This window comes from Rhipicephalus sanguineus, chromosome 1 (assembly GCF_013339695.2).
Source record: "Rhipicephalus sanguineus isolate Rsan-2018 chromosome 1, BIME_Rsan_1.4, whole genome shotgun sequence".
NCBI classification, from domain to species: domain Eukaryota; kingdom Metazoa; phylum Arthropoda; class Arachnida; order Ixodida; family Ixodidae; genus Rhipicephalus; species Rhipicephalus sanguineus.
In genome coordinates, this window is record NC_051176.1 from 161,423,413 (window position 1) to 161,450,322 (window position 26,910).

Consider the following 26,910-nt stretch of genomic DNA (forward strand, 5'->3'; position numbering starts at 1 on the left):
TTCAGTTGCTACGTGTTGCTTCAAAAAGTAACGCAAAATGTGAAGTAAAATAGAAGAAATTTTACAGTGAGCGTAGCTATTTGCAGCGCCACCGCCCGGGATTGAACAAAAACGTAAAGTAGGCCTCCGAGATTTTTGTGAATACAAGACTCGAAACGAGAGGTCACATTTTACGTTACTTTTTGCAGCAATACGTAGCAACAGAAGCTAGTTTTAAGAAACAAAGGAAAACCAATACAGCTATAAAAGGTGACACGAAGAATAAAAACCCACCATCTACAGCTGCGATTCGAGCCCGGGCCTTTTAAGTGACAAGCGGGCATTCTACCGCTGCACCGCTTTGGCGGAGCCGCGCGCAACTCTTAAACGACGACACATTGCAGAGTACCGATCGCAGCGCCACAAGCGGATTGACCCCGTTTGGGCTTCACTTTCTGTACATTGGCGCTGCGGCCGTTGCCCTGTTCTAGTACACTCTAACACAAGCATTTCTACGTTCCATCGCAGTGTGGCCGCCGCGTCAGGGAATCGGACCAGTTTAAGCTCGGCAACGGACCGCAATTGTCACCGAGCCAAAGCGGCGGGTAACGAGAACAGCCGAATGACGACAACGCGCAAAACGCATGACGACACTTTGTTAGCGGACACCTATATAGAGTAGCAGGATTCTCAGAACTGCCGGTGTTTGTAGTCAATGTAAATGTCACTTAAAGGGACCGACAACTGATTTTTCTCGACCCAGTTTTTTACGGCGCGACAGGAAGCTCACCCTTCGTAGCGTTTGTAGCTGCAGTGGTTTATCCGAAAAGCCCGTAGTTATTTTATAAGCAGTATTTTTCGATCTGAAAGGCTCCAAACACGCATGAAGGCTTGCTCCAGCAACGCTGAGAATTGATAGCGATGCCGCTAGCCCTTGTGAAAGCTGTCGTTGTTCTGCTTTCGCAGGAGTTACTGTAACTATGCTTAACCACCTTTATTTTGAGCTTTCCAACCATTTTTGAAAATAGCAAGCTGTCACAATGAGATGTGTGGCTTTATACACCTTCCCGGTATTTGTACAGCGTTGTGTGCGCCTGCGCCCAAGGTTGCCTGCGCCTGTTTCATGGATGGCTTCTCCCGGCGTCGTTACTCTCTCGATACACGAGCCAAGCCAAGTAATCGAAAACGTAACTGTGCATATGCACGGCCGCACCGAGTATATAGCAGCGCACGTCATTTCTGAGACGAAGTGTAGGCAGCAAAACTCTGTAGCTCCAAAATCTTAGCGACCTGCTAACTGCGTGCACGGTTGCATGAGCACGCTGAAAAGTTGCTCAAGACGCGCTGACGAGCATGGGATCATTACGTCACGCGAGGCAGCGCCACTTTAGCGCATACTACTAACGCAGGCCTATATGCACATTATTATGGAGTAATACCTTTTAATATAAAGAAACGAACAATATTTCAATACTAACAAAAAAATCGTCGACCGCGTACAGCAATCAACGGTCACGTGGCCGTCTTCATCGGATCATTCATGTTTCTGCCGCCAGAGGCGCCACAGGTCATTTTTCGCGACTTTCAATTAAGAAATAAAAATATAAATCCATCTCTCACGAAAAAAACAGGGTTAGTTTGAGTCACTGCGACGGACAATCTGTACATCAGTGGAGTCAACTCATTTGATATTCTGGGCAGTTGTCGGTCCCTTTAAGTCTCTTGATAGCTCTTCGCTACGGAATCAGTCGCACGAACGCACCAGCGGTTCGGATAAGATTACATTGTTTGCGGCTGTGCAGTACCTGTAGTATAGTATTTTCGTCGTTATTAATATTTGCGCGCCACTTAGCGGGCTTCTGCAGAATTTGTCATTTCATGATTTTCAGCGTCTCTGCAGTCAAGTTATCGGCACATTCGCCCTGTGACATGGCAGCCTTCGCCCTAGAAAGGTCCCAGGTTCGATTCCCGGACGAGGGGAATTCCTTCTTCAACTGAAAGGCCTTCTGAAAATCGTACGGGTTCCCTTTGTAGCTTTGTGCTAATAGAGTCAGGCTTATGATAATTTTCTCTTTCATAACTCCACCTTGCGGTCTCCTCACAGTACTTAATGATCTGCCACCTTTCAGTTATGTTCATTGCAGTTTATACTGCAATCCGCCGCGGTAGCTTAGCACGTGCCGCGCTGCTAAGCTCGAGGGCGCGGGTTCGATTCCCGGCCACGGTGGCCGCATTCCGATGGGGGCGAAATGCACAGAACACCCGCGTTAAAGAACACCAGGTGGTCAAAAACTTCCGGAGAACCCCCCCCCCCCCCCCTAAGGCGTGCCTAACAATCATATCGTGGTTTTGGAAGGTAGAACCGCGACAATTATTATTACTTTACATCGCAGAAGCTGTCACGCTCCCGGCAGCCTGTCTCACGTACAAGTTGCACATTCAAAGCAGTCCCGTTACATCACACAGTCGCCTTTCGCTTATCAGAGAAAGTTTGCGTATCAAAGATCGGCAAACTCACTCATGAGTCGACTTACTCAGGCTCACTCAGACTCAGTTCGACCCGTGAGTCTGAGTGAGTCCGGCTGAGTAATATTCTGATGAGCTTGAGTCCGAGTGAGTCGGATTGAGAAAAATTTTGGTGAGTCTGGGTCCGAGTAAGCCCTAAGGGCAAAATATATTTCTTGAGCAAGTCTGAGTGAGCTCCACATTTTTTTTTTTTTGCCGACCTACGGTCCTATATGTACTTAACTTGAGCATTACTGTCAGCCTTATAACAGCTCACGTTTACACTCAGATCTAGTCCCGTCTACTCACACATACTCCAGCGCACTAGCATTCATGCGCCACCTCAATATTTATCAATCCGAGGCGGGAGTTTTTACCTTCCTTACTTCCCCCGCAATCATTTTCACGGGAAGTTATTGATAACAATATCTTGCGGGAGTCATATCTTTGGATAAACAGGTCGTTACTGGATTGCAACCAGGCATCTCGTATCAGAGGGTAAGAGATCAAAAGGCACTAAGTAGAGCACCGGTTGTGCCAGATATTTGTGTTAAAGAGCACTGACATCAAGGTGGAAAATGCTAATTATACGCTGACGAACCCATGAGTCGACTCACTCAGACTCAGATCGAGCCGTGAGTCTGAGTGAGTGCTAGTAAGTAATATTTTCGTGAGTTTGAGCCGGAGTGAGTCCGGATGAAAACAAAACAAAGTTAGTGAGTCCGAATGAGTCCGGTTGATAAAAACTTTGGTGAGTCTGAGTGAGCCCTAAGGGCAAATGTATTTAAGTGAGTGAGCCTGAGTGAGCTCCACAGCTTTTGCCGACCTATGCTGCTTATACAGCGCAGCAAATCGCTATATCAGTCATCGAAATTCCCTGACGTACCTTTTTTTTTTTTTTTCGACAAAGCCACACAATCGCGATCGCACTGCCGAAAGAAAGTCGCGAACGTTCTGTGAATTCCGATGCAGCCCGATATCATGGCCACACCTGCGCTCGAAATACCCGAAGACGAAACACGCCCCATGTGGCACATGAGGTTCGTGCCGAGATACGAGTTCGTCTGCTGTTTGAAAACGAGCAATCATCTAGAAGCAACATCACAACATTTCTCCTCCACTGCAACTGGGCCCGAATTCGCACAAAACCTGCAACACACCGCAACACACCCCATATAGGAGACAAAACTGGCAACAGTGTTAATTTCTCTCGAATAAAAGAAATTCCACCAGCGTATTCTAGGTTTATATTTTTTTTCCCTCCATCCTTATGTGTGAATTGTTTATTTCGTATAAATGAAAGTGCCGATATAGAAGAACGCGTCCCTCTGAGTCTAAAACTGTTGGCTCATGGCGAAAATCTCTATAATCACGCCAGCGTTGCTTTCACCCTATTGCGAAGTAACGTCCGCCTCTTCGAGATTCTCAAGGACAAATGTTGTGCTATAGGCCACAGGCAATCAGAAATTCCGCGCCGTCATTAAATAAAAAAAATGAACAATCATCAGGAAAAGCATACGTAAAGACGCAAACCAGGCGTACGAGAGGATACAATCGCAATCGGAGGGAGATAATGAAAAGGTAGCAGACGATGCTTCTCCCTGAACATACATCCTTTGGGAGAGCGGAAATTACAATGATACATAGGTAGCAATAAGCATGTAATGAGCGTAGATTACAACATACAAGGAATCGACGAATGCGGGCCAGCCTGGCCAAGAAGACGAGACGGTTCGGTGGATGAAGCAACCGTGCGCGCGAAAAACCCAGGAAATGCGTTATCGGTGCTAAGCGGACGAAAATGCTGGCGCACGAACGTAATTAAAGCACCCAACATGCCCAAAACGATCCGTTTCCCCAGTGGTGCTTAATTCTGTAGTTTTTTTTTATGTTTCGAATATTCCCACTCTTCGAAAATGGAGAGAGCAAAACGTAATCGCACGCCTGTCGTTCACCTGCACCCGTTTATCTTTCATATTAACGACGCAAATTCTTATCACACGGCAACCGCGCATAGCGCGTGCGAGCGATAACGACAGCGTTACGCGTCGGCGCGGCGACGTTTGATTAATACAAGTGCTGCATCCGGGGACATTGTTTCTATAAACGGCACTGGTCCTCAAGAGAGACAATGAACGTAATCTTCGTGGCGTATCGGTGAACAGTCTGGAAGCGACGAGTGCGCTGAGTGCACAACAAGGTTTCAGACTGTACACGGGCATGTTAAAACCACGATACCGCGATAGAGAACCATTTTAGAACACAGCTACGGCCCATTAACTTTCGTACCTAGCTGTATGGGCTTCTCCGCTATCGGAGAAACACTTATTTAGTGTTGTACGAGCACTAGCGGCCCCGTTGAATTTAATATGAAGGACTACAAACGAAGCTTAGATAACGCGATGCATCATTCTTAACACGTATCATTCATTCACCCTCAACCCCTGTCCGCCCCCCCCCTTTTTTTTTTCGCTGCGAGATATGGCGGAAAGCGAACAGTGCCGAAATATTGGCAGGGCGCTAATAATATACAGCTGCCGTGCATTCAAACTTCAAGAATTATCTGCCAGATTCATTCAAGATTCCTATCGGGGTCCTTAATTAAGTTACAGCGAAACACACGCGCGGTGCTTAGCCGGCCGGGCACGTTTGATATTTGAAAATAAACTGCCTTCTTTTTTGTTTCGATTTTCGCGTGGACCCTTTTTTGTTTATTTTCGGTTTCGTCTTGCTTTTTTTTTCCATGTCTGGTCACGGTCCTGTTCATGAATTACATGCAGGTTTCCACCGCTGGCTTTTTGTGGGGACGGGCGATGATGATGATGATGATGATGATGATGATGATAATAATAATAATAATAATAATAATAATAATAATAATAATAATAATAAGAAGAAGAAGAAGAAGAAGAAGAAGAAGAAGAAGAAGAAGAAGAAGAAGAAGAAGAAGAATTTAGCGCAGCTTGCACTAAGTCGCGCAAGGCTGGGTCACAGCAGAGCTGGTGGGCACCTGGCTGGTCCTGGCTTGGCTTGGCTTTTACCCTTTCACCTCTCCCTTTCCCACCCCTTCCTATACTATAACTATACATGGATATATGCTCGCTCTCTTTTTTTATTTCTATTTTTTGTGTCTGTTTCTATCTTTTTCTCTCTCCGTCTATATATTTCTTCCTTTGTTTTTCTGCATATCTTTTTTTCTCTTTCTTCCCTTTCTTTCTCTCTCTCATTCTCTCTCTCTGTACTCGTCTCCCTATTCCTCACCTTCACTTCGCCTTCCCATCCCCTCGCTATACTATACAAGGCTATGCTATGTTATGCTCTGCTAGCGTGCCTGGACAGCCGAGTGGTTACGACGCTGGCCTTCGGATCGTGGGTACGCGGGTTCCAATCCCGCCTCGTCAAGAAACGTTTTTTCGCCAAGAATTTCTCTCTTTCTCTCTCTCCGTGTGCTCACTCTCTCGCCCATCATAGTTATTGCATCACACGCCGGACAAATCGGCGCACGTGTTCCGGGAGCAGAAGAGGACGAACAGAGCGCGCGTGCCGGTTCATGATGATGATCATTTTCTATCTACACTCGCAGAAAAGATCGAGTAAAAAAGGGCGTCTTTCCGTCCCACAACAATAATCGCCATCTGGCTTGCTTGCGTTTCCTTTCTTGAAAAGTCGGCGCTAGCCACTTTCCTATTAAGAATGTCACGCTGATAGCGCACATGCCATTCGTGACCAGAAAGTGCCGGGCGCGCGGCGATAATGCAAGGAAAGGAAGGCAAAATAAATGATAATGACCGTTGTGGGACAAAAAGACGCCATTTTTACTCGGTCTATTCTGTGAGTGTACGGCACACGCCAAACCTCGAGCATAACAGATTCGCTGTAATAATAATAATAATAATAATAATAATAATAATAATAATAATAATAATAATAATAATAATAATAATAATAATAATAATAATAATAATAATAATAATAATAACCGACAACACATACAGGCATCCGCGGCTCGACGTATGTCGGCACAGTTCGGGCGCATTAAGCCGTAATTCTGCCAGCGGAAGGAGGCAGCCACCGGCTGCTCCCATCCGGACAGCGTATAACTGTCAGTGCTATGCTGGCCGTAATTTTTTGTGCCGTCGTCGTCCGTCAGCACAAAAATGTGGGCCGATCTGGGAGATAGTCCAATAATCGGTAGACCCGCGGCAAAGGCAAAGCAGGCTTCCCGTCCCCCAACCCTCGGCTTTTTGCATTGACCTCTTTCCCGATACACGGCTAGAATGCGCAGCTGAAGCCCATTGTGTGCACGGCTAACAGCTGAGGGCAAGCGTAGCGCGATAACGACGCTATGGCTACGTCTCATGCGTTATCACAATTACACCCGTTATCAGGAGACATGCGACCAAACATGCATACGACAGGAAACACGGGAAAGAAGTACAAGACGCACGCGAGAGGAAAAGAGAAGCCTGTACGTGCGTGAGGGGAGCGTGGTATACACAAGAGTGCATGAGACAAAACATGCAGCCGAAACTGCTAAGTAAGCAGGGCAAACGAAGATAATACTACGCGTATACATCTTGGATAGCTCTCGTTAGGGAGGCTGCCGAGCGCATGCACCAAGCTAGGCAAGACATCAAACATCTGCTATACGCAGACGTTTGATTCGATTTCAGCCATATAGGAACCACCCAACCAACTCCAGCACTGTATAAGACGCGTCCACGGTCCGCTTAGAGTGAATCCAGAGACGAGGCGTACACGCAATACCGAACGACGAGTGTCTCATTTAGGCGCTCACGTTTATTATGGCGCCCGCGACTCGCCGCCATCGCTTCGCAGACAGAGTCCCCGCACCCGCGCCGAAATCTGGGCGTGCACTCTCGGGACAAGCGAACCAACGTCCACGTAAAGAAAGACTAGCGCCAATATAGCGTTTATTGCTTTCATTGTTCCTCCGCTAGACATAATTTCCATCGTCTTTATAATATATACGTCTGCGTGGCATGGCAGCAGCGAAATGCGCGAAAGCTAAGCGTCGACCGTATATAAAGACGCGTTACTGCGCATTAGAGAAATAGTCCGCAAGAGACAGCGGTAACCTTGCCTTCCCCATTAAACGGATCAAATACGCTGGAGCGCCTTGGCCCGATTGCACGTTAATAGGCGCGACTGCTTTGCGATTACAGTTGCTATCGAACAATAGCTTCCAACCAATCGCCGGGGGCGGACCGCACCGCGTGCACACACTTTGTTTATGGGTATGTGTATTGAGAAGTCGGCAGATAACATGCGCAAAAGCGACGGTTGTCGAGCCACAACGTCGAAGATTATAGAATATAGACTGCGCGATGCGTGTGACATTCTGATGGCCATTTTAAAGCACCCTGGCAACGCTATACAGGTCGTGTATAAAGGCAGCAGCAAGTTGTTTCCAGAAGAGGTAACCAAGCTTTATTATGCATGCTGTACTCTGCGATAAATCGACGTACATTCCTGCGCCTGAGGAGTATTTTTTATTTTGTATTGCCGGCGGCGAAGCTTAAGGAGTGGAACTGTCCGTTTAATCACCGTGCAAACACATTTGCGTGCAGACATGGAGAGGGTGGTTAGCGAAACGGCAGCTTGTTAAAGCCGCTCACTCGCCCTACAAAACCAGTCGTTTTACCCGTAACAACGGTTAATAGACGTATTTTTCTGGAGAGAAGGAATGTAGCCTCGAACCAGCGCCCCATTCCTCTTCGCAAGAAATGGTGTGTGCGCGGACTGCGATTTTTCCCAACGAAAGCTTGCAGCGGGCGGCGTCAATGCGATATTAGAGATTTTTAGCAAGTTACGGCAATACGGTACGCAAATACGGTACGGGACTACGGTAGCGCTCCTTCTGTCCAGCTCGCTGTGCTTAAAGTGCGTCCCTCGATCGACAGTTGCATCGTTAACAATGCGTAGGCTGACAGGCAACAATGAGGCGTGACACCCCACTGTAATTTTTGAAAAGGCCTTTGTCGTGTCGGGGTGCCTTTGTTGGAATTAGGAGCGGCAAAAGCACAACGAGCGAGAGAGGCGGAGCGCTACCGTAGTCCCATACCGTATTTGCGTTCCGTATTTCCGTAACTTGCTAAAAATAGAGTCTTTTAGCAAGTTACGGAAATACGGCACGCAAATACGGTAAGGCAGTACGGTAGCGTTCCTCCTTTCCCGCTGGTTGTGCTTTGGCCTCTCAACGACCGGGAAAGGAGGAGCGGTACCGTACTGCCTTACCGAACTTGCTAAAAGACTAATCTCTACTCTGCGACTCCCTCACGGAACGAGTTAGAGTCGCGGAGTTAAGGTGACGGAACGAGTTAGTTTCGTATAACTGCTGTGGTGTCAGATGACTCAAGATGAACGGGATATCACTGTGCTGCTTTGGGTAGCAATATTAACTTTCGGAAGCGAAGACTCAGGCAGCACCTCGCCTCGAGACTCGTCGATGCTAAGAACCTGCACTATCACCAAAGTTTGACAAGATCCCTCAGAAAAGCGGATGCAACTTCCACATCCTCATCAACAACATATTCGGTACGCAGCCTCCAGCGCGATACCACGACATCAGTACGACAGCCGCACGATAGATGTCGATGTTATCCCAAAATGACGGCGCGCCTGCGCGGAACACGCATCACAGTCAGAGTGAAGCTGGAAGAGCGGCCTTTCTAGAGCCCGTTGTAAACTCTCTTGGGGCAACTAAAACAAGTACACTTCCGAGGTACCCACTAAGCCATAAATCATCAATTTTTGTGAAGTAGCGAATCACCCACTGTGCCATTATTCCTCCCTCATTCTGCGGAGAAGCGTGGTACTAGACACATTTGTAAGGCATTATACGTGCACTTTGTTTGTGCTGTGGCTGATGACGATGAATTATGGTTGAGTCCTTTGTGATGGGTTGGAAGCATGCAACGACGCACTCGTTACGCAATTCGCGTTGTGTGACGCCTGGTTGTTGTTTTACCCTTCTACGACGCTATATTACATACATAGGCGTGCGCACAGGGGGGGGGGGGGGCAGGGGGGCGGCCGCCCCCCCTAATCACCTAAGAGGGGGGGCGCATAATCTGCCCCGTACATTGACCCTTCTAGTCACCCGAGAGGGGGGGGCGCAAAATCTGCCCCATACATTGACTAAGTAGAGTGGGGGGGGGGCGCTGCGACGAACCTTTGCCCCCCCCCCCTAATGGGGAACCCTGCGCACGCCTATGATTACATATGTTAACGTGATTCCTTGGCCGACATGACGAAATGTATAGTCTTTTTGCGAACGGAGTTTTAAGCACCGGCGTGACTCTGTGGTAGAATGCTGGACTGCCACGCAGACGGCCTGTGTTCAAATTCCATCCGATCCTGGATATCTCTTTCTCACTTCACTTTTTAGGGGCGAAGCTCCTTAAGGCGGCACCCGTTCGTCCCTTCGTAGTAGTGCGTAACCAGTCGTAACGCTATTACCAGATCTTGACCTCCAAGGATGGTGCCGGTGGGAGATTTTTCCTGTGCGTTGTTGAACAATAAAAAATTCGCAGCGTGCGCGTTAACTAAAAGCCGAATTCTCCTGTCTCTCATTCCCCATTAGCAGCCATTGGCATGTTCCAGTAGGAAACGTTAGTAGAAGTAGAAGTGTAAGTGTTAGCTAAAAGCCCACTTCTTCTGTGTCTCATTCCCATTAGCAGCCATTGTTTACCTCCAAGGTAGTGCCTGGTGAGATTTCTCCTGTGCGTGATTAAACAATAAAAATTTTGTTCAAAACGCCGTTGATTGATGAAATAAACCAACGAAAGACGCCAGATGTTTTCTAAAAGCAAAACGAAAGAACGCCAGATGTTTCTAAAGCAAAACGAAAAGACGCCAGCTGCTTAACGAAAGACGCCAGATGTTTTCTAAAGCAATGGTTTTCTAAACAATGAAAATTCACAGCGTACATGTAAAATTAAAGTGAGCTGCAAGTCGTCATAGCTCATCGAACCTTTAGTATAAACGCGCCCGATCTCACGTCGGTGATGATGTACTGGGCAGAATTCACGGAAGATTCACGGTTTACCGATGAACCTCCGCAGCTTCGCCCACTCATCATCATTCACTCCGTGGATATGCTGTGATTTTTTCCTATGTCGCGCGATAGCGGTTACGGACACCGGCGGCGGACAACTACGACACCACAATCGGCTGTTGTCGTGACTTCATAACAGCATTCGCTGTAACACTCTGTGCGTAGGCCGTTAGACACACTTCGTCGCCTTTATTGCTCGGCTTCAGTGGTTGATAGCCAGAAATTAGCCAATTCAAATATTCATGAGCCATTCCACTCTATGAAGGTGGATGACCAGCGAAGCTGTGTACGTAGCACACGACACAGAGGTGAGACAGAATTTTGGCGAAAGGTACAGACATTTTATTGTCTTGAGCGGCGGCGGCGGCCATATATAGCGACGAAAAGCGCGCACGCGCGCACGCACGCAATCTTATTCACTTGATCGACGGTCGTTACGTGTCTTTATTGGCGCGTTGCTCCTCGGGAGTGCGCACTACACACGGCCCCCTCATTACGGAAAGAAGTGAAATTTAATATGGAGAACGGCAGCAGCTTGTCTTTTCTCTTGAACAACTGCGCAAACAACCCGGAAAAGGATGAAAGCGAGAAGGACGAAGAAGGTGCCTTTCCCGCGTTCGGTCCGGCCGGGAGGAGGAGGGTTGCCGCAGAAATTCTGCTTTCCCACCCCGCTCTCGCTCTGAGCGGGCGACGATATGAGTTTGCTCGTGTTCGTTCTTTCACTCTCACTTTCAAGGGGAGAGCTCTTCCGCGAAAACGCCATAAAATTCCGAATCCTAGTCATAGACAGCTTGGCGGTATTATGCGCAAAGTCCCCGATTAGTGAACAACTGGGGCCGTGAAATTTGAGCCGCCCAATATTTACATTCTTGACACATTGTATAGATCGACACATTACCTATATATGCGCATACAGCGCGAGTTTGCAAAGAATATACCACATTATTAAACGTGATGAATTCGAGACGGAAACTATAATTTTTACTGACTCAGAATCACAGAAGTGGTCGATGTTAGCGTATAAGTGAAAAGCACCTATACAAAGAAAACAAACCAATTCCATTTAATCCAACACATTGACTGCCAGGGGGCGCGTTGTAAATGCATAGTTAATCGAAGTGGACAGCCGCGCGGACACCGACCGTAAATGTATTTGCCCACTCCGCTCTTTAATAAATATGGCCGCGATTGCGCCACTCCTTCCTTCGTTCGTGAGCCGGTGCGGCTAATAGAAAAGCCACTACACTGATTTACACGACGTTAACACCTCACGTACTGCAAGATGCCGGTTCGGTTCACCATTCGTGCAGCCGTAGGGGCGACGTATAAACAGTGATCGATCGACAATCAGCGACATAAATATTTATGTGGCACCCTCTGCGCTTCACCCTGTACAAGAATGCAGGCAGAAACGCACTCGTCACGAATGCAGGTGGGGAGCCACAGGCGACGATAACCACACTCAATGCTAACAAGAACGCGCAACGGGCGTCTCGCCTATCTCGGGCGAACTCCCGGGCCGCGATGCCTATCCGTGCTACGCGTCTACCAAGCGGTGCCGGGGTGCAAGAGGCTACCCGTCCAAGAAGGCCTTGCCGCCGGCCAAGGACTTTGTGGCAGGCGGATTGCGCGCAGTGGCGTGACTCTCGGGAGACGTCGCACCACCGCGCTCGAAGCGATGTGCGTCTCATCGCCTTGGCGCTACGCAACGTCGTGCAGAAGACCTACAGTATTGTTAAATAAATAAATAAAAAAAAGTAAGAATACAACGGTCGAAGCCGATCCCACGCACGCGCCTAATGCGCCTATTAAGACACACCCGACAATCACTCCTATAGGCGCTGCCATTTTTGTTCCTCATACACTGCGTGCCCCCGAGTCTGACCAATCCCGCGCACATCCCACTATAGGTCGATCGCCAATTATACGCAGCTCGCTAATATAGACCATCACAAAGTTTGCAAGTGAGCGCACCACAGATGCCGCAGACTAGGAACATTGCTCCCACAACTGTTATGCACTCTTGCATGGCTGAAACTGAAGTTCTGAACATAACCAATATCAATTACTAGCGGGCGGTTAATAAATAATCGGCAGCATGTTACACTCTCTGTAACATGCGAAGGCGAAAGCCTGCTGCCCACTTGGCAATGCGTTAAGTTATACAAATGGGGACCAGACATCCTGCAAGACACAACGAGCCGCAGCGTGACAGACGCGCATTAAATCACCTTGACGTTCTCAGTGGATTCCAATATTCCTACCCCCTCCCCTGAAGCTTTCTGCCCTTCACGTGGTGTTCCACTGCCGCCGGGATCGGCCCACCCTACACAGATCGACGATGTCAACTGATGACGTTATCGTACGTGACGTTGATGACGTCACGAAATCTGATTTGCGACGTCATGATAGCGTCACTACAAGCCGTTCCCTCTACACACACCGCTCACACGGAGAAATGCCCCGTGGGTTTTTGGACGGGTCTCGCGGATTCTCGCAGACTAATTTATTAAATTTTCGAATGAACCTATTTCTTATTCCATCAGGAGGTCAGGACGACCGGCGCCAGTGTAGCAGGTATCAGAAGACAAAAATAATAGAAACGGCGGCATTTTTTAATTTTATTTTTACCGCAAGGGTTGTACGCGCTGTCTTAAAGGGCAGTGCCGATATAGGCCATGTTGATGACCATTGCTGATCGTCTGTTTTCGTTTTTTCAGATGTCGAGATTGTCTAGCAGAATGATGCTCGGTGTCACATGTGCGACCGCGTGCCTGACACGCCTGTCTGTTTTCTTTATCGTGTCATCTTCCAATCCCGACGCCCAGCCTACACCCACTCACATTGAGTCGAAATCTTTTTCCTCGCCGCCTTTGCTTTCTCTTCGTTCTTTTGTAACCGCTTCTGTCGCCTGCAGTCCACAACTGAAAATAAGCGCCACAGTGTGATACAATGCGATAGCAATGTGTAACGAAATAGAAGGGAATCAGGTGTGAGGAGGAAACTTCATTTTCCAAAGAACGCCTGCGCGAACGAGAAATTACGAGCACGCAATTTCAATTGTTTCTTGTTAACGGGAGAGGACCAACCTTAACCAGAGAAGCAAATCTTCTGCGTAAATATGCATAAAACAACGTCTTCTCTTAAAGCTACGTCTAAAAAGTCTGGTTAAGCAGTCATACCAAGCGTTCAAGCAACCCCCCCCCCTTGCTGAACATGAGCTATACTCTGTTCCAGAAGTTCCGTGCAGCACTGTGGAAGCTACAGGCCTTCTCAACCAATCAGGAGGGCGAGCACATCTAAGTGTATCCTTCCGCGCCCTGTCATCTGCTAGCGGCGAGCGCTGCAGCGAAAGCGGCAAGAGCGTCTCGGGACACTGTGCAACTGCGCAGTGAGATGAGCTGTAATTGTGAAAGCGGTTAAATATTCTCCTCGGCACCGTAAAAGCGAGCGTCTTCGAGATACTTGCATGATATCGCACAGGTGAACCAGGCGCCGCCATTTTGACTAAGGAGTGACCAAATCTGCCACCGCGGACTAATCACAACCCAAGACTGGGTCCTCCGCGGCGCTGTGGACGCTCTGGCTGTGCGGACTACTCATAAAAGTTTAGACAGTGTCGTACCATTCCTTCGTACTTTATAAGTAAAAACATAACACATACGAGCCACAACAGCGTCATTTCTTTCGTCATTTGCATGTTATAACACGTACGAGCAAGAAGTCTTTCTTCAGTATCATGGAGCCACAAAAATTGTTTTATACAGAAAATGCGACAAAATCGTCATACAAATCACAGCTACAACACGCAGAGAAGCCTTCAAGTAAAAATCCTCCGACGAGACCGCTTGCAAAAGTCATGAGGACTAACAACGGGCTACGTATATGGGGCACTACATCTCGCTTCGCAACAACCTGCGCTCGAGGGTCGTGTAGCCTTGGCTCTGCTGCACGGAACTTCTGGAACAGTAGGGTTGAGAGCTGGGCTAGTTGGTGAGATATCATTTTAACATATGGTGTAGTAGCGCAAATGCGACGGGGACAAAGAGGGCAAGAAGCAAACACGACACTCGCTACAGTCGTGTTTGCTTCTTGTCCTCTTTGTCCCCGTCGCATTTGCGCTACTACACCATATGTTAAAATGATATCTCACCAAGTAGCCCAGTGTAGCGAGTGTCGTGTTTGCTTCTGGAACAGAGTGTACACTGCATTTCACAGCATTCTTGAAGTCGAGACAAAATACACCATCGTCCGTAAGTGTCTAACGGAGCAGAATTTCATATATTTAGAGAGATACTGCAGTACCCTCGCCTCCGTTTGGCAGCCTTCCCTTCCTCCCAAATGAAAGAGGTTTTGAAAGAGAGAGAGATTTTCTAGCTTCCCCAACCACTCTTATTTCTATCGGCTTCTTTCTCTCTTTCCGTCATTGCTCCCGCATCCAATCCGCAATGCCACTGCATCTTTCTCGTGCGTCTATTTCGTGCGTGCCCTTTGCAAACTCGTTTTGCGCCGGCAGTTACCTGCATTTCTTTTATTCGAAGGGCACACGGCGTAGTGCTTCCGGTTGCGCTCAGGAATGTCGCAATAACGGCGTAACGATAGTGTATATACTTGAGGCGGCGTATGTGAAAATGAGAGAGAGAAGGGGGGGGGGGGGCAGGCGTGGTGCAGAAGGAAAAAGAAGAGGTGAACAGAAAAAAGAAATGACGTCATCTATCCCGCGAGACCGCAATACACACACACACACACAACACACACACACACACACACACACACACACACACACACACACACACACACACACACACACACACACACACACACACACAGGCACGGAGGTGTCGCTACATTTCTTTCTCTATTTCCAAAAATACGTTTAATTCTCTCTCTTTCGGACTCACTTTTTATGAAACGATAACCTGTAGCATCTAAACTTAAGTTACAATAAGAAGAAGATATCTTTTCTCGCGTCTTAATCCGTTGAGATGTGCACCGTGAGGCAGTTATTACGTCACCACTTTTCTAGAATATCTCTCCCTCTAGTCTTCGAAGGGTCCAGTAGGCATGCAGCGTGCCTATCGCATAACTTTGAGGTATACACACAAGATAAGCCTGGAAATAAAGTCTGCAGCGCTGCCGAGATGTACGTTAAAGCGACAGCTATTACAGAAGCGAGTCAGGTCATCCAGTCAACGCAATATAACTTAAAGCTTTCAGTCACCCACGCGGCCAATTGTGCTGGACTTTCGCAAGTATATCGTTCCTGGTGGAAATCTGCCAAGCCGGGCTGTGTAGGGCTGTATAGCGAAGGCCGACGCTCTACAAGTAAAATAGCACGACCGAAAGGCAACCTATTTGCATGCGCGCTCGCCGATAGGGAAAAACAATAAAACAAGAATAAGCGCATGTTAATTGAGGTCGAAGCAAGCAACTTAATATAACTTTGCTCGACGCCACTTTCGGAGAGTGTCGATTGCGTGTCACGCTATATTTACCTTCGTTCATTCATGTTTACCCGCTCCTCTCTCACTCGTTTGGAGCGTATACGGTTCCCTCTTGGTGAGGTGCCAAGCTAGTGTGTTATTTTCTGCTTGCTTTCGCCTATGTGAATGACCTCCCGCTAATCTCGCCGCCACTCCGCAGCTTTAAAAGGGTGCATCGTAGTTATTCTCTCGGCGTGCATCATCGGAAACACCCGAATGGCACCGCGCTTTAGGCGTGATCGCTAGCCATGTTGCTACAGGGGGCGATGCAATCAGTACGAGGCAGTGTCGTTATGTTGTTGGACCCCGAACTATGGAACGAATCCACAGAGACGGGTGTGCCATATGGCGTTCGTGCAAGCGTTAGGTTACTGTAATTTAAACAGCGGGCCTCATCTTCTCCGTTTCGTACCGCATACAATTACAGCCGCAATGAAAGACGTAACTACAATCAAATCCTGCCTAAATTTGATGCTGTTCTAAACTTGCCGTATGCGTGGAAATGCATAGAAATGTTTCATGAAAGTTGTCACCCGCCGTTTCGAGAAAGAACTACATTTCGCAGAAGCTATATCACCTTCTCGAAGTAGGCATGTTACTGTAGAAGTCTTTTCTTTTCCCTTTATTTTATTTTTTTGCTCTCGAGTACGACGAAAAGGGAAAGGGTGAAACCAACTTTCCGCACCGATTTTAACAGCTCATGATCATCACCATGAGGTCTATTCTCAACTGTGTATAATTAGATATTTTGGCCTTTGCATTGCCGGTCATCCACTCCACTCTGTAGTATTTATTTGTGTGTATAATAAATAAATAAATCGCGGTCCCTGCGCTCTCGATGAAACTGCTATCAGCAGAAAGAAATCTTCGGCAGGTAAACTGAACATGTACTAGCGCATTAATTAATGCAAGTCCATACATAGGCATGACTGTGCAATTAAAACCCGTATATTTAACCCCATAGTGCCTCACGCGTCGGTGGACACTCAACAGAAACGCGGGACTGCTCCATACCGTCAAGGTATGTCACAGCATTATGACGTCATGCATGCGCATGCAGATTCAATGCGGAGGGGAACGATTTCTTTCGAGGTGCCTTTTCTCGACTCTCACGTCTGCGCGCCGAAGACGTTTGCCCATTGCGAAGACGAGTACCATTCAATCTAAATAAAATAAAACAATCATGGCTGTGTTTGGAAGCGAAACTTGCGTTCTCGTTTCCAGGAGCCACGGCTTTTAATATACGCCGAAGCGATAGCTTCTTCGTTTTTTTGTCAAGACAAACTCGCAACCTGCACAGTGGTCGGCGTCTACAGACCATCCGCGGCTGAAAACTACATGCATACAATATTGACGTAACGGTAATCAGTAACGCCGTTTTGGACACAAAGGTTTGGACCCGAAGCTCCGCGGAGAAGGCTTTTACGGGCATATACACACCCTCGAACTTCATCTGATCAACGAAAACTCGATGAAGCTGTCTGTTATCACTCTATATATGCCTTTTTTTTTTCTTCTTCTTCTCGCAGTTCATGCTGCAGCATTATTACATGTGCAGGCTAGGAGAGGAAAATAGAGGTTCGCGCCCGAAAAATCCGAAAGAAAAAAAATGACGACCACAAATAACCTTATTGAACGCACTGAACGATGTGGACTTCTAGCACCAACTGATGAGCGTTCACAATCTCGTCGTGCTCCCGGATGGCAAGTAGTAAAAAGGTAGCGATACCAGTTTGTGCTACATTTTTGCTACTTCCCAACTTCAGATGAAGGAAGTGCATTAGTTGCAAAATTTGCCTCACTTGTAAATAAAGCCTCTTCATGAAACATGGCAGAAGTACACGGCTGAAGAAACCCACAAAATCTAGTTTAAGGCGGCGTATTGTGGTCTCTGAGCCCGGCAGCGAATTACTTCCATCGGTCCTTTCCCGTGAGCTCTGTTACTATCTTGCAAATCCCATAGGCTCTCCCGCGCATTTTTAATTTTTTTGGGGGGATATCCATCAGTGTGATCCTCTTGTGTATTTTCTAGGCCTCATTTCTACAATGGCAATATTTAGCAAACAAACCTTCTGTGCTACTGTGCGTTCTTGGCAAGAATTCGAAATTGAGTTCCGCATTTCGGAAGACGTTTAAATAAAACGCAATGGCCAAGCTTTAGGGATATAAGCGCATCTTCCTATTAATGTGCTGAAACATTAGGGCCAATCATCGAAAAAAGCTTGGTACAGTTTATAAAGAATGGCGCGACACAACCCTGCAGACACCACCGTATACAAAGCGATAAGCCATGCGCTAAAATGCTTGCAGCGTTCTATATTTGGCATTTACTGCCGACGTGTTATGCTGCACGTATGACAACGGAAGGAACATCACACGTCATAACATGCTACATGTATTTGATAACTGAGAAGAAAAAGAAAGACATCCAACGCTACGATTTCCGCTCCTGTCGACCATCGCGCATACTCGGTCGAGCTATAAGCTTCCGTAGTACATTCTCTAGGCAGAACAGCGTACTCACGTTGAACTACAGCCGACGCAAGTATCTGTCTCCGGCGCCGTATAATCCTTAGACGCTGCAGTGACGACTCGTTGGCAGTTGTCAGCAGAGAAGCGGCAGCTGCTTCACAGGATTGACGAACGGCGCGCGCGTGGCTGCCACTGGCGGCGTCGTGACAGAGAGATAGTCTCGTGTCGCGTGGTGGGCTGCGGGGGGTCGAGAAAGCGCAACGCTTAGCTGTGTATGATATGGCACACAGCGGAGGCCGAGCGATGAACCCGGCTTCTCGATGGCAGCAGACGACAGGACGGCCCGCCCGAGCAGACGACAATGGAAGAGAGCAGAGTAACGACGGGCCTGCAGCTCCCAGAGATCCACGCTCAGCTGCAGCGGGGAAAAAAATAAGAAGGCTGGCGCCGCTTTTTTCCTCCCGAGAGTGTACTTCCTTCGACGAACAAAAGGATGCGACGACCGGTCTGGGCTCACGGAGGACGGTCGTTGCAAACGCTTCCAAGTCACCGCAGCGTCAGACGAGGTGTGGATGCGACCCGAACGCTGGAAGAACCAGAGCAGCGGCGCGACTTCCGAGGGGCGTATTGGTGGTGCTGGCCCGGCGTGCACACACACTGGCGTCCTCGCCGAGCAGCCAGTATCAGGCGAGCGGCCCCTAAAGCGATCACGAGTCCCCGCCGAGAGAAAGGGGGTCACCGACGCCTTTCCTGCCCGGTCGCCAGCTTTGGAAGGAAGCAACGAAGAATGCCACCTCCTGCGAGCTGGCCGCGAGGACCGGAATAATAAACGAAGAGGCAGCTAATCTCTGCTTCCCATCCCCGGCAAGTGTGCCCGCATGCAACAACCACTTGAGAGCTCCGACAGCCATTGTTTCAGCGTGGTCCTCACGTGCCAGCTGCTAATACCTTTTATTTCCTGCTCGCATTCAGACCTCACTACGCGCTGTGTACGCGTGTGGGGAGAGGCCTTCATCAATGAAGCCCTGCGTCTGCGTAGGAGGTCATGAACGCTATCGCCGCGATATCGTTGCTGGCAGGACAACACGATACAGAAATGGCAAGAAAAAGTACTTCCTGTTAAAGTCGACGCGACTGAGGAAGAGTGAGTGAAGCCACTAGTGACAAAATGAATTTAAAATTAAATAATGGGGTTTCGCGCGCGAAAATCACGATGTGATTACGAGGCACGCGTTATAGTGAGGGACTACTCCGCGTTAACGTCAACAACTATGGGTTTTTAACATGCACCTATATAGAGCTAAGTGTACGGGCAATCTTGCATTTTGCCTCCATCGAAATGGAGTAGCCGCGCTCGAGATCGAACCCGAGACCTCGAGGTCATCAGCGCAACAACATAGCCCCTGGGCTACCGCGGCGGGTCGAGTGCGTTATGATGAAGCAAAGAGCAATTCTGCTTCATGTTCCTGTATCCTGCGCACTAAGATAGCTTCAAATGTCGAAATCTGAATAGCACTTGTCAAAGTTTCGTCATTTAATGTTGAAAAATCAACGTTTCAATGCCCCACTGGCACAAAAGGTATGACAACGTGCAGCAATGTTTCTTTTTTTTCTTTTTTTGACTAGCAAGAGATAAGAACGTCGATATACGGTATATCCCAGGACCATGTTCTGCGCTGAGAAGGGCCAAAGTACTTAGGAACCCGAAAAGCACCGTTCTTAGTACAATCTTTTCGTTTCCTGCAATCATATTGAGGTGCATTCGTTCATGAAAACGCCATCTTAATCTCTGTTCCTCTTTCCCCACACTGGACATTTCGTAGCCACAGATTACGCACAACGACTAAAAGGAAGGCAGCGTCGTCTTAAAGGGGCCCTGCAACACTTTTCCAAGTAGCCATGGAATGGCTACACTGAAAGAGCCTTATTTCCTCACGAACCGACCGCCGCAAAAAAATTTTAAAATCCGTCCAGTACGAGCGGAATTAAAGATTTGTCGCACGCTCTAATTGCTTTCTCTCTTCTCTCGTCCTGATGAAACCGCTGGAAGCTAAGCAGGGAAGGGCGGCACGGGGGAAGAGGGTACGTCACGCGCGCCTTGTGACCTTGAGAACTTTTATTTATTTTTTTTTCTTCGAACGCGCGACGTACTTTCTGTACTGTTTAGAGAGGGCAGCGCAAAGACACAAGGAGGAACAAACAGAGTAGACGCCACGGGCGCTTTAAGTGCGATCGCGCGCGCGCGTAGGCAAGCGACGGCCTCCCGCGGCGACCGCAGTAACTACCGAGCGCCATATTCAAATTAGCCAATGGCGTGGATTTTGTGTCAGTGACGCAGCGATTTTGAGTCAATAGCATCATTTGTCGAGAGAAGAGGAAGCGATTTTCAGCTGACTGAGAATTTGTTGTAAATCCCAGGCGGCCGCGTGCTGCGCTATAATGTTTGGCTCGCGTGTTCTCGGGAGCCTCGAGCCCTCGACTACCGATTGGCAGTAATTTCTGACCATGCTGAAAAAAGTGTTGCAGGGCCCCTTTAGGCTCCTGCGCTACGCGTCTCCCGCGTACGATGAATAACGGTTTATGACGCCAGTGTCCGCTGCCGGAAAACACGATAACGTTAAAAAGAAAAAAAAAAACTTCGATACGAATTCTCGCTCCAGCACACGTAGTACACGCTCACGTTTAAATATCTTTCTGGCTCTGCACTGGTAGAAAGTGAAGCCGGGCGCGCGCTCGCGCCTACAGCGACAAGTGCACGCGCGCATGCTAGCAAGAATTCAGGCAACGCACGAAGGCCTGCACTACATACAATGCGTCGCCTCACGCCTCCGGTATAGAAACATGCGTCTGTCAAAGTGCCGCCCAGAGCAAACTAACGGCTCTGGCGTCCTGCTGCTTCGCATGATGTTGCGAGTTCGACATCAGCCGCGGCCACCGAATGCTGACGGACGGTATACGCATGCAGAAACGCCTATACATATTGAAATTTCGGAGCACCGTTGCAAAACGCACCGTTATTACGCACATTCATCACAATGAGCGTCATATGCCGTAACATGTTTATCTACTGTTGAGCTACCTGTCTGCGTGTTCAATTGTCGTTCAATAATAATAACTTGCGAGGTTTGACGTGCCAAAACCGCTGTATGGTTATGAGGCACGCCGTAGTGGAGGACTCCGAAAATTTCGACCACCTGGGATTCTTTAATGTGCACGGTCCTCCAGCATTTCCCCTCCATCGAAATGCGACCGCCGCGTCCGGGATTCGATCCCGCGACTTTCGGGTCATCGGCCGACCACCGTAACAACTGTACCACGATTCAGAGCCTGAATGTCCAACGAGACGGAATGTACAACGAGACTGAATGTCCAATGGGTCACGTGACCGGCGAGACTGAATGTCCAACGAGACGGAATGTCCAACCGAGACGGAATGTCCATCGAGACAATGTCCATCGAGACTGAATGTCCAACGAGACCGAATGTCCAACCGAGACGGAATGTACAACGAGACGGAATGTACAACGAGACGGAATCTCCAACGAGACGGAATGTACAACGAGACTGAATGTCCAACCGAGACGGAATGTACAACGAGACGGAATGTACAACGAGACGGAATCTCCAACGAGACTGAATGTACAACCGAGACGGAATGTCCAACGAGACTGAATGTCCAACGAGACGGAATGTCCAATTTAGAAGAGATAAACGTGTCCTCGTTTGAAATTTCTCAGAAAACTGATTCATTGGGTTAAGATAGCCTAACAGAAGATCGCATTTTTTTGTGTGTGTTTTGCAAATATTCACTGTCTGTGGCGTCGGGCGTCGTATTTTTGTTTCCGTATTCGCTTTACTGCATTTACCATAATTTCAAGTTTTGTTAGTTTTATTTCTATTTGGTATTTTTAGTTTTCATATGTATATTGAATATGTTACTTTAATGCTTTATTTTGGTTGTTTGCATACTTTGCTGTTCCTCTTTATCTTTGTCATAAATCGGACATCACAGCCCCTTAAAGGATTACGAGAGAGGGCGCTCCCTCGTCCACTCTGTGCGGTATCTATCTGCGTTTAATCCCTGAGAGTTACCAGCGCCACTCGTAGCTAAGGCGGCGAGCGTGAAACACTATTTTTGCCAGAAAGCGTCACGAGGCAGGACGAATCCCTTGCTATGAAAGTGCGAAAGAAGAATAGTTCGAGAGACTCGGTTATTTGTTAGAAAACCAACAGCCAATTAAGCCAAATAAAACATTGGGGACATTATTTGTTGCTTTTTTTAACTGCGATGTAATAATTATAACCCATTTGCAAAGGAATCCAAGTAGACAAAAAAACACCCTTTCCATCGGTGGGATCCGAACCCGCAATTTTATAATTACGGCGACGATTTGCGCTAGCTAACACTCCCAGGGATCAAGCTCACGTAAATACCCAACAAAGTGGACGAGGGAGCGCCCTCCGTCGTAGCTTAATTGTTAGAGCATCAGACGCGTAATGCGAAAGTTGTGGGTTCGAATCCCACCGAAAGAAAGTGTGCTTTTTCGTCCCATTTAAGTCCTTTCAATTTAGGTCATATTCATTACGCTACAGTTAAAAAACAAATAACGTACCTATGCTTTCCTTGGCTTGATTGTTGGCTTTCTACAAGCCCCTAGAACAATTCTTCTTTCCTCTTAAAGAATGCGGGTCGAAGAAGCTAGGGAGGAAATTTTCCTTTAAAATTAAATTCTTGGGCTTTACGCGCCAGAACCACGAAATGATTATGAAGCATGCTGAGTGTGGGATATCAGTTTTAGTTTTGACTACCTTGATGGAAACATGTCATGGCATTTCGGCTACAAGAGAACTGCAGGCCGGTCTAGGAAAGATGCTGTTAAAGAGGTGGTGTCACCAAATTTTGAGGCTATAAAAAGCCTGCTGTAGGCTTTCTCTGTAAGCAAGGACGCACAGCACGAAGTATTGCACGCAGCAAACGTTTAGAATATATCTTAATTCACTTCCAAAGTCTGTATAAATGCTCATTCTCGCGATCGAGAACCATCGCTAGCGCGACTGACACCGACGTCAGTGTGTAGGAAGCGTAACGAAAGTTTTAGTGACGTCACACCACATTAGAGTGACGTGCAATGAGCTGCACCGGGCCAGTCAAGAGAGCATCAGGCCATCCGCTGCGAACTGCTCATTTTTTCTGAGCTTATTGCCGAAGTAGCCAATCTTGCTCGCGTTTTGCAAAGTGCTTCGCGTGAATAATTTTCCATTACAACACATAGCATACAGGTAATCCGTTGGTGACAATAAAAACCGTTTTTATGATGTTTAAAATCATTTGAGGACTTTCAGAACCGGCCTGAACACGAGCTTTTCTATTACTCTTCCAATGATGTCGATATTAGTGCTGTGAAGCTCAAGTGAAAAAAAAAAAAAAAACTGGGTCGGGAACAGACTTGTACGCATTACAGTGAAAGAGCGTCAGCGATTACAATTACCTTTTTAAAAAAAACTAACTGATTACCGAGAAAAAACTGAAAGCTAATCGATTACTCAACAAGGTGAGGTACCGGGCTATTTGGTTGTGCATAATTGTTAAACTGTAGTAAAGTTACAGGTACATATTTTTAGGGAGGACGCACATAACAAAAGCATGAAAAGCGCAAACTTTCAACTCCATTTGTTGAAAAGGCATCAAGTTATATGAACACAGCAAACGGGTGCAAAAGGGAGCTCTTCAAATTTTTTTTTCTTATTTTTGAATACTTCTTTTTTGCGTCTTGTTTCCTATTTTATTCCCTCGTGTCCTTGCGCTTTCTATCTGTCTCCCTCCTCTCTCTCTCCCTCCTCTCTCTCTCTCTCTCTCTCTCTCTCTCTCTCTCTATATATATATATATATAATATATATATATATATATATATATATATATATATATATATATATATATATATATATCCTTGCCGTGCGTAATACGCAGTCTCAGCGCCACGTCCTATCACGACGAAACGAATTTTCACGCACGTCGCAAATGTTAGGGCACATTCGGAAATTTTCACAGGCAAATATTGGGATGTGTGGAACGAAACGGAAAAGTGAAATTTGTGACCGGGACGGAATGTCCAACGAGACGGAATGTCCAACTGAGACTGATGTCCAACGAGACTGTATGTCCAACGAGACTGAATGTCCAACCGAGACCTGAATGTCCAACCGAGACGGAATGCCCAACGAGACGGAATGCCCAACGAGACTGTATGCCCAACGAGACTGAATGTCCAACGAGACTGAATGTCCCACCGAGACAAATGTCCAACGAGACGAAATGTCCAACGAGACTGAATGTCCAACGAGACGAAATGTCCAACGAGACTGAATGTCCACTATTGGACATTCAGTCTCGTTGTACATTCCGTCTCGTTGGACATTCAGGCCGCAAGCGCTGTACCACCGCGTGGCGGCCTCATCTGTCGGTTCCTGAATGAATGTCCGCAACACACGCAAGAAAACTGTTTACTTGCGTTAGGGTACACTCTAATCGACATATGACTGGTGGCCCGTATACGCAATAATAATAATAATATAATAATAATAATAATAATAATAATAATAATAATAATAATAATAATAATAATAATAATAATAATAATAATAATAATAATAATAATATCTCGGGTTTAACGTCCCAAAACCATGATATGATTATGAGAGGCGCCGTAGCGGAGGGCTCCTCAAAGGCCCGTAGACGCAGAAGCGTTCATGCCTACTTAAGTTTTGTGTTAGATAGGTATGAAAGCTGCTGCGTGTATACGGGCCACCAGGCACCCCTTAATGTTTGTCGCAGCGTGTATCACCTCTGGAGCACGGCCAACAATTTCGTCGAGAAATAAACTTTTGGAACGGAGTTTTAGAGCCAACGCGCTGGTTTAGTCCAAACTTGATAAATAAACTTATGAAACTGAAAACTATAGATGTTTCTGGCAAGACACCGTCCATCGTTGAGCGATTCCGTGGTGGACAGCTACATCACCGGGTTACATCACCCGCTCGCCACAACACCAAGCTTTTGTTATACTATTGGTCGTTACCGTTGACCGCCGCGCCTACTCGAATTCTTCGTTTACTTAAAATCGGTTCGTGCCACCTCGCGATCAGCGCTACGGCTCACGTTATAAGAGTAACGAAGGACTGCGGGAAATTTTGCTTCATCTCTGCACCCTAAGAGTATATATTATAAGCTCGTCAAAAGTAAGCAAAGCTGTTCCTTACCGAATCGGAATGGCAGACAGTGCTGCATGTGCTCACTGTGGCAGCGAGGAAACCATTGCGCACGTCCTGTGTCATTGTCCTCACTACAGCTCCCAGAGACAACAGCTCTCAGCAACGCTAGCACGCCTCGATGATGACCAGCCGCTTTCTGAACAATCAATTTTGGAGTGCCGGAACGTTCTAGCTTCCAACCAGAAAGCGACGAAGGCGCTGCTGAAGTTTCTCCGCTCAACCGACCTCGCTACGTTTTACGACTATGATGCTCCCGTGCTTGAGTGTGCGTCCGTTTTTTTTTTTCTTACTCTTTTTTCCCTTCCTTACCTTTCCATCCCCCCCTTCCCCGATGCAGGGTAGCAAACCGAAAAACTTATGGTTAACTTCCCTGCCTTTCACTTAACCTTTCTCTCTCTCTCTCTCTCGTCAAAAGTATAGAAATCGGCAGTTAGTACACGCGACTGACGTTCACATATTTGCGCCACAGGAGGAAATGATGCCGGATTTCTCGAAAGCGTTTGCGAAAGTTTAACGATCGACTGGCGGCCTTCACGAAGAGTTTGATTTTTCATTTGAAACTTGTCGATAACTATGCAGTCTACGTAGCACCAAAATACGAGCTAAGCCGGGTAGAACCCGCTCACAACTTCAGATCACGGACTTGGATTGCGCCATGCATAATACGGAAACTTGTACGCGCAAGCTATGCATTAGTTTTATTTTTTTTGTGTGTTTAGAAAATTAAAAAAAAAAGCATTCAGGACCTGCTAATCCGTCGAGGATCCTTTTTTTTCTTTTTTGTTATGGCCTGCGATTTTTCAACCTTACTGCCCGGCATTATTATACAGAACAATCGCCGGGAAGCGTTTAACAAAAGAAACAACGCGTCACCCCTATACGCCTTCTTGTCGTTGCCCCGTCTTCTGACTGCGCGATAATATTTCGTATTTACGCATTACGAACTTGCCAAAAGGCACAGATATTCAACCTTTCCACAGATCACAAAGCCAATTCGCAGTCTTTAGTATACATGGGTACGTGTCCCTATCACGCGGCAAGACTTAAAAACAGAGAAACGGCGTTCGAAGCAAAGTGCCTATTGTTCCCAGTAGACTGGAGTAGCCATTACTAATTTTGCA

General features: G+C 47.3%; 2 protein-coding genes across 6 annotated transcripts in view; one reads left to right on the forward strand and one right to left on the reverse strand.

Moving 5' to 3' along the window:
• Window positions 1-26,910, forward strand: part of LOC119401386 (protein transport protein Sec24A) — a 651,765-nt gene that overhangs the window by 367,622 nt on the left and 257,233 nt on the right. The gene's annotated exons all lie outside the window — the stretch shown is intronic.
• The window catches only part of LOC119401340 (elongation of very long chain fatty acids protein 6), a 118,615-nt gene that overhangs the window by 49,129 nt on the left and 42,576 nt on the right, over window positions 1-26,910 (reverse strand). The window contains exon 1 of one of the 5 annotated variants that reach the window (XM_037668095.2): window positions 13,408-13,426. The exons of the other annotated variants lie outside the window; for them this stretch is intronic. The gene's annotated coding sequence lies outside the window, so the exon portion shown is untranslated. Of the gene's footprint in view, window positions 1-13,407; window positions 13,427-26,910 lie in introns of those variants that run through there. 5 annotated transcript variants of the gene reach the window in all.